Source organism: Mizuhopecten yessoensis, unplaced genomic scaffold, assembly GCF_002113885.1.
Source record: "Mizuhopecten yessoensis strain PY_sf001 unplaced genomic scaffold, ASM211388v2 scaffold10799, whole genome shotgun sequence".
NCBI lineage: Eukaryota > Metazoa > Mollusca > Bivalvia > Pectinida > Pectinidae > Mizuhopecten > Mizuhopecten yessoensis.
The window spans coordinates 110,917-125,749 of NW_018408727.1; the positions used below are offsets into that span (position 1 = coordinate 110,917).

The 14,833-nt window shown below is 35.3% G+C and overlaps 1 protein-coding gene across 5 annotated transcripts in view; it reads left to right on the forward strand.

Annotated features, from left to right (window-relative positions):
• Positions 1 to 321: 321 nt before the first annotated feature.
• LOC110462535 (erbin-like) overlaps positions 322 to 14,833 on the forward strand; it is a 77,326-nt gene continuing 62,814 nt past the window's right edge. For all 5 annotated transcript variants that reach the window (XM_021516512.1, XM_021516513.1, XM_021516514.1 and 2 more), the window contains exon 1: positions 322 to 427. The gene's annotated coding sequence lies outside the window, so the exon portion shown is untranslated. The remainder of the gene's footprint in view (positions 428 to 14,833) is intronic.

Genomic DNA, 14,833 nt, shown 5'->3' on the forward strand with positions numbered 1-14,833 from the left:
TTTTTCTGAATCTAAACAGTAAGACGATATTGTTTTTCAGTCCCGGTTTGCTAAAATATTTGCACCAGTGTTGATTTTTCTATAACCGATTGGATCTGACTGAATTTATAACGTTTTCTCCATTTTCACTCAATACACATTCGTTTGAGCAATTGCCAACATTCATCCCCTTTTTAACCGACATTCTCCGCCCGTTTAGAGGCGTGTCGCCGACAAGGGAGATCAATCGTTTGGTATTGTGATTTATCGGGTCAATTACGGTATCTAGCGCGCACCTTGTTACCAGCCTCGGTGTGGTTTAGCGTAATCACGTGACTAACAATGAGGACAGCATTGACGAGTTCTCAGTAAGACGTATTTGCTATTCTTGAATTATGGATGTAAATTTCTGTTAAACTTGGATTTTTCTAAACGTCATGCGATCAAGGTTTGTATTTAATTTAAACGTCTAATGTCTTTACGATTTTAAAGTGAATTTTTTGATGTCATCGTATTTTACAACACATTTAGAAGTGTCGAAGTGGGAAAGAAAACATGCAAACTTTTGTCCGACTCGGATAGGCCTACGATACACAGCGGTAAAAAGTTTTGTACGGTGAGACATGTGTTGCACACAGTGTTCACAAAATCAAAGACGACGGAATACAGGCTAGACTTGTGTAAATGGGATCAATTCCGTTCCGATACCTGACATGTTTGTATGTAAACAATCCACCTGTTGTGACAGTTATCAGAACAGACGGTTATGTGGAATACACATACTCTCTGTGTTTTAGAATTTTGTATTGTAAATAATTAGAATTTAGCCCTGTCACATTGTCATCGATTTATTCTTTGATTTAAACAAGTTTTTATTTAACATTTTAATCATTCGTACTTTTCTATTGAAGCAATTATCATTTTTCTTGAAATTTCTGAACTTCATAATTGCTTTTATCATTTAGTGAAAATAAAACAAAAGTTTCTGTATGTCCCTACACGCAGTAATTGGTTTTTAGTGTACCCTAATCTTTAACATCTACTGTAAAGTATGGCATAATCTCTCAATAAAACCTTTGGTAAAACATATTTATAAGACAAAAATAAAGATTCATTTAATTTCTACCTTAATTATGGAGACCAAATATGGAAAAATACCAATAGTTTGTTGTTTTATCACTGTATAGGCCTACATATATAGAGAATAATACATGTCTTTTTCCATATCACACCCAGTCTCAACCCAAGACTGCAATATCAGCCCAAGGGCCGAAGGCCTGAGGGCTGATATTGGTCGAGGGTTGATACTGGGTGTGATATGGTAAGTGTGTTTTATTCTGTTTATTATATACTTGCTAATAAAAACTACTATCTTATGATTTAATTTTATTTTTGAAATATTGAAAAACATTTTTTTTCCCAAAAGGGGTGTGATATGGGTTTTGCGGGCTGATACAGGTTTTGGGGTGTGATACGGAGGGAGCAAATACAGGTTTTGGGGTGTGATACGGCGAGGGCTGATATGGGTTAGAGCAATTGTGTCGTATCGCATATACAAAAAAAATGTATTTATTAGTAAGTATGTAATAAATATACGTAAGTAACATATATGTTAAAAATCCCCATGTGAATATTTTAATTTATTCAACATGAAAAGCAATAATTTTCCAATTTTACAGTAATTTGATTTAATAATATTCCTTTTTTTTTTAGATATGCAGTTTTCATTTCAAAATTATAAATATGAAAAAGAACTCTTATCTAATAATTTTGTTAATATCGCTGCAGTATAAATATTTCAATGCCAATTTTTTTAATTGTGCACTTGCTTTTATGGTCAAATCCTCTTTTGATCACGGTTCAGCTGTTGAAACAGCACGTCGCTACACTAAATGTGACACTGAAAATTGTTTTTCTCCTGAATTTTCAGTTAAATTATTAATGAAATGTATAAATTAATTTTTATTTTGAATTATGCTTTAGTAGAACATAGGATAAAAAAGGATCTCACATCTACAAATGATATGTAATCTGTTGGAACAATATTTCATGAACCAATTCAATATAACTATATATTGTGGTAAACCTGAAAAAGTTTTATATATTTTCTGTTACTTCCTAATTAATCTCCTATTAGTACAAAGTATCAACAATTTTGTTTATCTTTAAGTAATAAGTACTCTTTTTAAGTCTTTGATTTAAAGAAATACTTGAATGAAACACTTGAATTAATCAATTAAATATGCCTTATGTGTGTTATACTTTTATCACAATACAAAATACTTTGTCAAAATATCAAGTCCATATCTTTTTGTTAAGTGTGAGGTATTCAAATTCAAAATTGCCTATACAGTAAATAAATGAAAGGCCAGAAACATTAGACAGTTTTATGTATATATAAGTGCAGTTATCGGTTGTTAAAGAAACTTTGAAAAATCTTTTTTCCCAGTATTTATTGGAAGATAAAAACATGATAAAAATCGATAACACTTAAATCTCAGTAGGAGTTTGGTAGTGACATTTGTACTTTTGAGCCAGTATATTAATGACTTGCTGAGGAATTCCCCCCCTAACTAGTGACTTTTTGTACTTATAGTTGACACCCATAAATAATATCTTTGTATACACATTATACACCCTGTCCAATGATTTATGGAAAATGCATATTAGCTCAAATCATTTATTTGTATTTATGAATCACCACTCTCTGGTTGCGCGCCTCTGGTGATCCCGAGACATAAATACTGCAATACTAATATTGTACAGGGGGTGACCAGAATATAAATTAGAAGCACAATCTAGAATTAAATGCTTACTGACACGTAAGAATGTATGATTGTATGCTCTCTGATACTGTATTATATGTTTCACAACTTCAGTTACATATATATATATATGTATAGATCTGGATAAGATGTACATAAAAAAAAAATTCTGCCAAATACTTTAAATAATTGCAATTATATGCGAAAAATCGGAAGAACTTATATTATGCTTTTTCCTTTAGTTTTGCAATGTCTATAAGTTTCAGTTGTTGCTTGCTGTTGTTTTGCATTTATACTTACGAAGTTGGCCAGTTACGGTATAAAAGATTTAGCAAATGTAGACTTAAAACTTAAATGAAATTATGTTGAATTAAATAAATAAAAAAATACAGAAGTGTGACATAAGAAACATGACCATCGTGTATATATTATACCTACATATATCACAAAGCTGTCGGTAATGTGTCTATAAAATGTCTGTATAAGTGTCCAACTGGGCATTATGTCATAAGTAGATTTAGACCACAGTGTTTTCTCAGTGGCCTTACACCAGCTCCACTGAAAGGCTTTTGTAAACTTTCGTAGATGTCACAATGCCATCATGTACATTATTCTCAATGTTTGACCTGGCACTTGGGGTGTCACAACCTTTTCACGTCTTTCCTCTTACACTTTGTACCAACATAGCCTTGTGTTTGGAGGGTCTGCTGTGTGTACCCTCTGAGTATTTATGTTGTTGAATGTATTCATGTCTCGCTCCAAATTCTCTCCCTGTGGTATTAACTAGGAATGTTGTTAAACTTTGAGTGGAATATCACACAGATATGTCGGTTAAGTCTTAATGCTTGTCCCAGAACTAAAGGCTCTTGATCAATAATGGTTCTTACCAGAAGCTGATCACATCAATTTACATATAAGACCAAAGAGGAAAACGTCAGGAAAACATCCCATTCTGCATTTTGACTGAAAAGAGATCAAAGAATCATGAGACTGGTTGTCATTAAAAAGTTTTATCAATTCGATGCTAACAAGAAAAACAGATTGACCGAAATATCTAGATCTGTCGGCACGAGTCATATCTACCCTGTGATTGCCATATCCACCCAGCTATCCAGTGTACATGTGTTCCGTATCCACGCAACGACACTTTGCTTAATCATATATCAGCCCATAAGGCTTCCGGCCCCTGAGGCTGAAAATGTGGTCTCAGATCCAAGTGGACATGGAAATGATAATATATAACAACATCTAAATCATGTGGACAAAAATATAATTATTGATGCTGTATTTGCCCCTTTAAAATGAAAAAAAAATCAAAAAAAATCACAATTATTAGTAGCATGTGTGTACAATAAATAGAACAATATGTTTGTTGTCACTGTTGTGAGATAGTATGCGTTAGTTTTTCAATTTCATGTTTTTTCCAATTAAAATCCTATATATACAGTGTATTCTGTGTATGATGGAAAAATGGGTTCACAAATGTTTCATTTGGATTAACAGTTTTGTAGAACTTTGTGTAAGAGTCTTTACAAAAAACAAAATTGTAAATGTCATTTTATGATGAATACAAATAGCTCTCCATAGATTTGCTGTATATGTACTACTTCTATAAATCATTGATTTGGGAAAATTGCCTGTTGATGTACATTTTTCATTTAATAAACACTGTATGTACATACATAGATATTTACATACATGTACACATACATCTTGTATGACATGTTGATGTATGTTTTGTGTGTAAAGGGTGGAGAGAGAGTAAGACAGGTGATTTGACAGGTGAGGACAACAGTTAGAAATTACCGAAATACGATTACGCTAGGGCTGGGTGGTTGGAAAGAAAAACCCCTATTTGTTACACACCATTACATAACTTAACGTCCCGGGTACCAGCCGTCCAGTGTCGCCTGTACATGGGATAGGTAATCAAGCAGGTAAACAAACTAGATTTTATGTAAAGCTTACCTTATTTGGGAGTTATGGATATGTACAATGAACACGATGATGTAACGTGATATGAAATGCATATAATTACGTATTTTTAGGAGATTTCACGTTAGAGACAGTCTACATTGGGTACGGAGGGATAGAGTGCACAAACTAATAAGTGATCATAAATAAATTACATCGATCATTCTGTGACGATGAATAGATTTAAAATTCCCCGTCTTATATCATGGTTATGGAAATAGAAACAGATTCTTGACGTAATTAAAACATAACTTCATTTCATGCACCCGTGCTTGTTGAAATCTGCAAGTCATGTTGTACAGTTGAGTATAGAGACCAGATTATTGTGTGGTGTACCGTGATGAAAGAGATTCAAGGGATCAAGTCTTATCTCTCAATCAAGGCCTATTGAAACAATTCTATCAAAAGGCATTTTCGGTAAAATTTTATTTGCGATAATAAGTCCATTGAAATGTAAAGCTGTTTCATGATTCGTAGACAAAAAGAGACCCTGATGATGATTTACAAGCTTGCTTGACAACCCTGGGTATTAAGTCATTATCCCCTTAATCACTTCGCTGAAGATATTACAATCTGTACCTAGTTGTTGATATATCACTTTGATATTGCTAAAGTACAGGTTGTTTGTACATGTTTGTGTGTAACCTCACTGGTTTGACCAGGACCTAATGCTTTGCCTGCAGATATAGATCAAGTACGGTATGAGGATCAGCTCCTTTCAAGAGTGTGACCTTGATGGTGTGACCTTGATTATGTGACCTTGACTTATTCAATGTGAGAGTTTGTTTCACCATCAGCTCCTGCTGAAGTGTGACCTTGATGATGTGACCTTGACTTATTCATTGTTAGATTTTGTTTCACCATCAGCTCCTGCTGGAGTGTGACCTTGATTGTGTGACCTTGACTTATTCATTGTGAGATTTTGTTTCACCATCAGCTCCTGCTGAAGTGTGACCTTGATGGTGTGATCTTGACTTATTCATTGTTAGATTTTGTTTCACCATCAGCTCCTGCTGGAGTGTGACCTTGATGGCATGTCTCACCTTTATGGTGTCACCTTAATGTGCTAACTGAGATTCTGTTTAGTGTATATATATATACTGCCAGAGTGTGGCCTTGACAGTGTGACTTTGATGTGTTCCATGTAATTGTAAGACTTTGTTCAGTATCAACACCTGTCAGTGACATTGATGGTGTTACCTTGATGTGTAAACATAGATTTTGTTCAGATTTAGCCCCTGGCACTGTCCGAGTATGACCTAGACATCACAGGTTTAAGATTCAAAGTCTCCATGTAAAATCCCCAATATTGACCTTGGCTTTTAGCAATGGAATACTATACAGTGTTTCTACATTAGGTACATCATTGACCAAAACGTATATATACTAGAATGGGAACAGGCAGCTTCCTGTTGATGGTTTTGATGATACAATAGTGGTTGCCTATCAGGTTTGAATGATTTAACCCACATTAAATTGAGATATTTGTGACCCTATGAATATTACATGAGTGGTCGATCATACCGGCAGAGCCCCAGGTATATAGAGACAGTTATGTTGGTGAAGATGTAATCTATAAAACTTTCATTTCTCTAAAGTGTACGACATTGACAGGACCTGTCTTGTCGTGAGTGGTCTTCACGGGATCTCTGTCTGGGAGAGATGTAGATAAATATTTGTAGGCGATGGACTTGTACACTCGGCAGTGTTTGTTCCTGTCCCGGTGTGTTGGGCTGGGTACATATAATGACATTGTCTTGTGAGGCCTAACTCCTGGACAAATGTTTGTTGTTAACTGTCTCATTGAGCCATCCTTCTAATCCTTCTGTCCACCTCTTTGGCCAGATACCTATCAAGCCAATGGCATCTCCGATGAATTCTCACTCCAAGTGTCCGATAAAAATGATATTTATCATGTACCTCAAATGAGTATACATGTGAAGATAGCTTTTTCCTTGATTTTCGGAGATCTCCACCTTGTATGACATATGTTTTCAAAAATAGACCGGGATGAGCTGGAGACGGACACATTATAACTTTTTAGGCTTTGCATGTTACTTTTGTTTGTTAGGGTGGTCGGGTGGTGCAGTGGATAGCACACTTGCCTTTTAACCATGGCAGTCGGGGTTCGATTTCCCGATAGGACGTGAAAAGGTATGGGCCTCGGGTCACCTGCCTGATCACGTGGGTTTTCTCCGGGTACTCTGGTTTCCTCCCACAATAAAACCCCATGTACACTAACATTATAATTAATATAAGTTGAAATAACTGTTTCGTAATTGTTGTAAAATAAATAAAGTTTATAAAACTTTTGTTTTAGAGGTAAAATATTTCCGACTGTAGTTCTGGCTCGATTTTGGCATGAATCAACGTATTAGAATATAAATATTGATCTTTTATTCCAAACACCTGCTTAGTTCAAAATACCTTTAAGAAAGACTTAAATTGATTTCACAGGCCAGTTTGAGATTAGGGCCAGGCCAATATACACAACAGCTGTATGTACACACAGCTGGTGTAATATTGTGTGTAAGTCAACAGAGCATGTAAACCACATGTAAACATAGGTTTATCCTATCAACTGGTGGCCATGGAATGTACGGGGGAAAAAATGTCCTCTTTCAAATAGTTGAAACAAAATAAGTACAGGTTTGATTCTTGTGGACACACAAACTACTGGGTACTGTTCAGTACCTAGTTCTCTCATTACTCGGTAATAATTCTATAACTTTGGTCATTTTCTTGCTGTGCTTCGCTGTTTCTCTCTATATTTATATACTGTATAGGGGGAAATTTTTCACCCATTCAAATTTTCACCATTTTCGCCCGATGTTTTTGCCCTACTAGTTCTACATTGTTGATAACAATTGTTCGCTGAAATGATAAATTCACTTTCGTTGTCACCGAGGGCGAAAAAAAGTGATAATTAAATTCCAGTGAATATTTCTTGAATATTCTATCTATCTCTAGTGATTTTAGTAGATTTTTTCTTGTGAATCTGGAACATCTTTTTAAAAAATTTGAAGAGTCCCATTAATATGAGATAAAGTGGGTTATCAAAGACTTTACAAGTCTCTAAGGGAAAGCATGAGTTGAAAAAGGGATACAAATATATCACAGTTCAAAAATGTACAATAGTTTATAAATCAATTAGATCAACCCTATAAACCTGGTCAGCAGTAACTCAACAATACGTCATATCTGTAACGTGGTCAGGGGTAACTCAACAATACGTCATATCTGTAACGTGGTCAGCAGTAACTCAACAATACGTCATATCTGTAACGTGGTGAGCAGTAACTCAACGATACGTCATATCTGTAATGTGGTCAGCAATAACTCAACAATACGTCATATCTGTAACGTGGTCAGCAGTAACTCAACAATACGTCATATCTGTAACGTGGTCAGCAGTAACTCAACAAGACGTCATATCTGTAATGTGGTCAGCAGTAACTCAACCATACGTCATATCTGTAACGTGGTCAGCAGTAACTCAACAATACGTCATCTGTAACGTGGTCAGCGGTAACTCAACAAGACGTCATATTGGTGTACTTTTAATCAACACACCTTGCTTTGGTCGTTCAACTGAAAAATATAAACAATACTCATTTTGATAATTCTTTTTAATTTCATCTACCCGTATCAATATTGTAAGCTATGTACTTTTACCACAGTTATCATTGCTTCCTAAGATTGGTCTGAAGTGATTTAGTTATTGACACAGATTTGGGAAAGAAAAAAAACATTAATCATTTGACTAATGGTATGTACCATTAAAAAGGAATTAATAATACATATATATATAGTCAACACAACACACAAAAACCTATACACCTGTTAGGCTATTGATTGGAAAAAAACCTGTTTTCGTAACCTCAGCTTCCTCTAGATTTTACTCCCAGCAACCTTTATTACTGCACTGTACACGTCATTACAAACAAGTAATTGTTAAAGCCAGGAAATATAATCCATAATACCACGATATCAAAAGATAAGGAAAAAAAGAGAAAACAAATGTTAGCTTACTTGATGTGTCTCCTCTGTATGTTTTTCGTGTCCATTTCAAGACCAGAAATACATGTACATGCGTTTGCTTGCCTTTATATATATATTAAAGGAGTATTGTTAATAACAAACTCTGTAGTATCTCCATAGAAATTTTAGCTTTCCTTCCTATCCATCTGTCAACTTTACATCTAAAGGTGCACTAGCTATAGTAAAGAACAACATTTGATGTGGAGCATCCCTGGCAGGGGCATTGGAATTAAATGAAAGTTGTATGAACACACATATAGACTAATTAATTAGACTTTAGTACAAGTGAGGAGATTTCAACCTTATATGGTATAAAAGTCACGGGGCTAAGGGAGTCGGTGTAAAAAGTTTGTGGCCCCACTGAGGAAGAATGGCAGCTGTATCTGATGGGGGAGACTTCTTCTGAAGGGATTGCAACCTGGTTTGATATATATTCAGAGCATCCTTGGATCAAGGGGACTAGGTAGACAGAAGGTACAGTTAGGGTCCCAATACAAATCAAATGTATTTTAATAATGGCTAATTTACTTATTATCAGTCAGTATTAATTCAGCTTGTTGAATTTTATAACATGAGAATGTTTTGAAAGAGATAATATCAAGGACCCTATATCCACTGGTCTGTCAATGTTACTCTTTGCCTAGATGTTACTATTAAGGATATGTTAATGCATAGTATTAAAATGAAAACTGAGTACCTTGTTAATTAAGGGAGCTAACAGTAAGCCAGAAAAAAACTATCTATTTTGCTTTATCTTCTAGATCTGTATACTAAAACGAAGAATATTCCATGTTGAAAAAACAATTTTGAAATGAAACTCTTCATTGCATTCAAAACTTGTGTAGTGGTACACTTAACCTACAATAAAATAATACTAATCCACACAATCAAAGTTGTTAAATTTAATAATTATAGATTGTTTAATGGTGCAGGAGCCGCAGTGGCTAAGTGGTTAAGGCGTCTGACATTCTGCTGCCACTAGCCCTCCACCACTGGGTCGTGGGTTCGAGACCTACGCGGGGCAGTCGCTAGATACTAGCCATAGGTCAGTGTTTTTTCTCAGGGAACTCCGGCTTTCCTCCACCACCAAAACCTGGCATGTCCTTAATTAAATGAACATACATTTTAGCTGTTAAAAGGATGTAAACACACAAACAAATCAAATTGATGGTGCTACTTCGCCTCCTGTACTAAAAGCGGCCTATATATAATGTACAGTGTTTGTATTAGTAGTCAAACTTCCCTTAGTCAAACACGCTGGTAGTTTATAATTACCCAGTTTTTAATCACCTGGTTTATACTAATTGTGTACCGTAGTTTATAAGGTAATGATCCTTGTAAACGAAATAATCATTACTGTATTTACATAAACAATTCGATATCAGCTTAGATTGATTTAATTGAAATAGCTTTAGTTCTGTATATACTATACTGTACAAACTATATACATTGTGTATATAAGTACGTGTGCTGGACTCTGGCCATGGAGAACCAGCAAAACGTTTACGTACAGGTGTATATTTCTTTATGGACAGATTTTTCTGGCATTAAATTCCAACTTTTGAATTGAACATGTACGCCGAGATTTTTTAAACACTATCAAAATTCCTGTAGTGGTTGTTGACATCTTTTAATTTGAATTATTTCAAACAGTTAATAATTTAAGTTCTGATGGAAACTTGCCAAAGTATTTCGAGTTTATAGAATTGGACGTTAAGGTGGGACCTTTTGATGTGCTATGTCCATTTATGACCAAACTCCAGTTCACACAAATAAAACGTCGCAGGGATTAAATGGTGAATTTGTTATCTGAATGGTTGCGTTTATATGAATTGGCGTCACTTGAGCAGTTCGGTGCTAACCTATCGGGTCGTAATAGTATTGTGATTCCCTATTGGGTGGCTGTGTATACCTAATGGATATAGATATAGGGTATAAACCCAGATACCTATTGAGGTGCCGACCCTAATTCCATTCAAATTGCCTGTTTTCTTTTATCATTGGGGTGTTGGTAAACAAACACGCCTGGCCAGGTTAACGTTGACACCTTCGGGAGCTCCGGCCCGTCTCTTGTAATTAACTATGATCACCCAGGAATATAAGCCGAGCGTTACTAATTACATATATAATTAACTACCTGAAGTGTCCACGCTATGTACATGTACTTCCAACCGGACTGTACATTAAAGTTGCTGATGGAAATAATCCAGTGATTTGGAAATTCTCATTAGAGGGATATTATTGAATGCATGTGTAACCTCGGAATGACCCCTACCGGAGATCGCCATGGTTTTTAAGTGACAGGTAAAGTACCCAGATGTGCAATGTGGTTTACCCACTGTATATCCCTATGAACAAGACAGCTTAGGGTTATTCTATGGGTAACCGACGATGCCAGATGTGTTAATTAATATCTGAGGAATTATGAACTCACAAATGATGCCTTAAGAAAGTTTATTTCTTTCAAAGGAAAACAAATTGGAAGATTTGGTGATAAAATATCAATCATAAAGAAAATCAGAAAATGAATGGAACGACAAAATAACTACTGTTACGAAATCTGCCTTTCTTTTAAGGCTTACAAAACCCGAATAATTTTGTGCTGAATACTTTTCATCAACTATGCTTGTTTCGAATGCTTGAATGAAAAATAGCAATATAGAAAGTTGGGTACATTTTAAAGAGAGAGGCCTCTGAAAACAGTTACTACTTAACATGTACAGTACTGAACATGTGTTACTAATGATGTATAAGACATTAGATAGATAAATACTCCTAAAGAGCTCTCCCCAGTATTGACCCCTGGACAGGTCGGCTAGTTATAGCTCAACACCAGATGTTGCAGTGCACGTGCATGTCGGTCTGTGGTCTCTTAAATGTAAATGTGTTAGTAGACTTAAAAGGAACCGTACAAATTTGCTAGTATATATTTCTGTGGTTCAAAGGGAAGTGTTTACCCCTATGTATAGTCTGTGATAGAGAATTATCTGTGGGATAAAGGCTGAAGCACTTCACCTATTGCAGTGAGTTGGATTTATAAGGGCACTATGACTACACTGCTACTAGTATTACTACTTCGTTTTATATAAAGAGAGCACTAGGTTCATTCCAGGTTTTGAAAATGTTCATTATCCCTTGAATTTGTTCAAATCCCTTCCTTCATTATTTTACCATCATAAATGTAATAAATGATATGTACAAGACAGTGGTACATGTCAGCATCAGCAACATTCCTGGGACAATTGCTTTACAAATTGTTCCTTAAATTAGAAACACTTAATGGTGTCTATATAGCTACAACACCTATTTTCTCCTCTCAAGAATGTCATACCAATGCATAAGTATAAAAGTATGTGTTCTGATCATGAGAAGATATAGGACCGACTTGTATGTATACTCAATCAGGAGAATAGTGATTTATCTTTTGTGACCCCTTTCATTATTTTATTTGTTTCAAACTTCGATATCTTTTTACATGTAATTGTTCCGTGATCGGACGTTAACAGGTATGTGAATACCTGCCCGACCATGCGAGTTTTATCTCCGGGTACTTTGGTTTCCTCCCATATTACGACCCCCTGCACCCTAACATCCTGGCCAACAAGATCTAGAGTGATTAATGTTATTTGTAAAAACTTGTTTCATAGCTGTTGTAAAATAAATGAACTTTACATTAATATTTTCTAATTATATGAGATCTGGTATCAGATGGCATGAATACAGGACTTGTGTAACCTGATCACCTATGTCAGCTGCCTGTAGGTGGATCTGGGTATATGTTAGAACTAAAGGTTTCTCTGTAAGGACAAAAATGTGTAATTTTGTCATTACTGGTACTTTTCCACACCTTGCATTTTGCCTTGAGTAGGTAATGATGTACGTCTGTTGTATCATAGACAATGATTGAAAAATAGAAAATCAACAGACGATTGATCGGAACAGACGGCCTGCTGTGGGTTCTGTCAACATGTTAACGGCTACTGATTGATTCTGTACAATCAATTAGAATCTGTTTGGGGTATTTACATTGTACGGTAGGGATACAAAAGACACTGTGTTACCCTCCCGAAGGGACCCTATAGCTCCTGAATACAGAAACGGTGTTTGTCCTAATAAAATCATTTTAGGGCATTTTCAATTCATTGTCGATTCATTCCTTGGTTAAATAAGCAGCCAGGAATGTTGTAATTATATGTATATGGAACTGTGTGAGTATTGGAGATAATTCGTGTGTAGATCGGTTGACCTACAATAATTAGTCGATCGAGTACAATATTTGTACCTAATGCACTCTAGTTTGAGTCGTCATCCTGACCAGTATATAAAGATGGCAAGTTTTCTTATCAAACATCCCTTTTTTCCCCAATGTACATACCGGTATGTGACTTATATATTATGGCAAATCATATTTACTGGGAAGATGGTCTAGTCAACCCTGCTGTAAAATTAGGTATAAAACTATATTCTTGTTAATCTTTGATGACAAGCTTACCGGTAATGCTACAAATTTGATTTGTAACATTTTTTAACGGTAAACATTTTTTTAATGCAATTACCTTGTATTTTGCAATCAAGGAAAACTAATCATTTGTGTCAAGTGTCAATGTGTCCCTTTATATATACTCATACGGAAGGAGTAATCATATAAATACATCACCACACGTCATTCTTGCTGGTTGGTCTTTTGGCGCAGAAGTTGATTTTTTTTATCCAAGTTCACCAAGTTGATTTGTTCCACTATCAGATATAGAAATTCTGTACACAGGAACAATCAGCTCTTTACTAGTTTAGCAAGGTCACGACCTTTGTAACAATTTTCTACACAAAATTTACACACTTTAATTACATTTGTGATATTGCATTGTTTGAAAACTGAGTTCCTATTTGAAGATTGTAATGAACTTGGTTATATATTTTTTGGTGAGATCGGAGTTGATCAATGTCAGGTATTGTGAGAAAACAATTAATGAGCCCGTTTATGAGACGTTTCACTATTGACATGCAATGTAATGGCTGTCTAGCATGAGGTCCTTGCATCAATTCCACGGCAATACCTTATCTAGACAAGGCGACTGTATCACACTGTGGCGCTATCATCGGTAATGATCGCTGGTCATTATTACTGTATACTGACACATTCTCTTACGCTTGTGTACCGTGTCGTGTTTTAGTTTACTTCAATTACAAATTCAACATTTGACAAACTTGAATTGGTTTCCCAGCTTAATATAAATGATAATATCACTAGTGATATGTAAACAAAACACATTTCAGGTTATAACGCACTTCAAAATCAGTCTCTTTTATTTGCCAGGAAATTATTTTTTGTTGCCTTCAATAAGTTCCTAGCCACACGTACGTACAGCAGACTATCTTAAACACTGCCAAGCTCCGCCAGACGCCGCGCATAGACGGTTGTTTACCTGTCACCAACCTCGAAAGCTGATCAATAGATTTAATTTGGTTTTATATCAGTTTCCTGTATTGTGAGTAATATGTGCTGTACGAGTTAGATTTATATTATCTGGATCTTTATGAAGGTTTACAATAAATAAGTGTGTCAAGGAAACAAACGAGTCCTCGTCAGACATTTCTTGCTTTTTAAGTCTTATTGGATTCAATTCTTCAATTGCCAACTTTATAAACTGATATCGATCGACTTTGAAAAACTGAAATCCACTTATATTTATTTTTTGACCTTCATCCTACAATGCTCTGTTGGAGTTGTATTTTACTATTGACAGTATCTAATTCAAGTTGAGTAATGTCATTCTAGATAATTACTCATCAAACCACACCGTCTGAAATATTATGACTTAGATATAATTCCCATTATGGGAAATTATTTAAGTATATTGAATTAATTGAATATTGTAGTGGTCATGAGGAATTTTAGCATTAATCGCACATCGTATCTAGGAATTTTGTCTTGCCTGATTAAGAAATCTGATAAGATTGTCTAAAAGTCCCATTATAAAGTGATAAATTAGAATTGCATACCTGTGTGTCACTGTCAGATGGGTGCATGGTCTTTGTTCCACAGGGCAAATTACCCGTACTCCGCAATTAAGTGG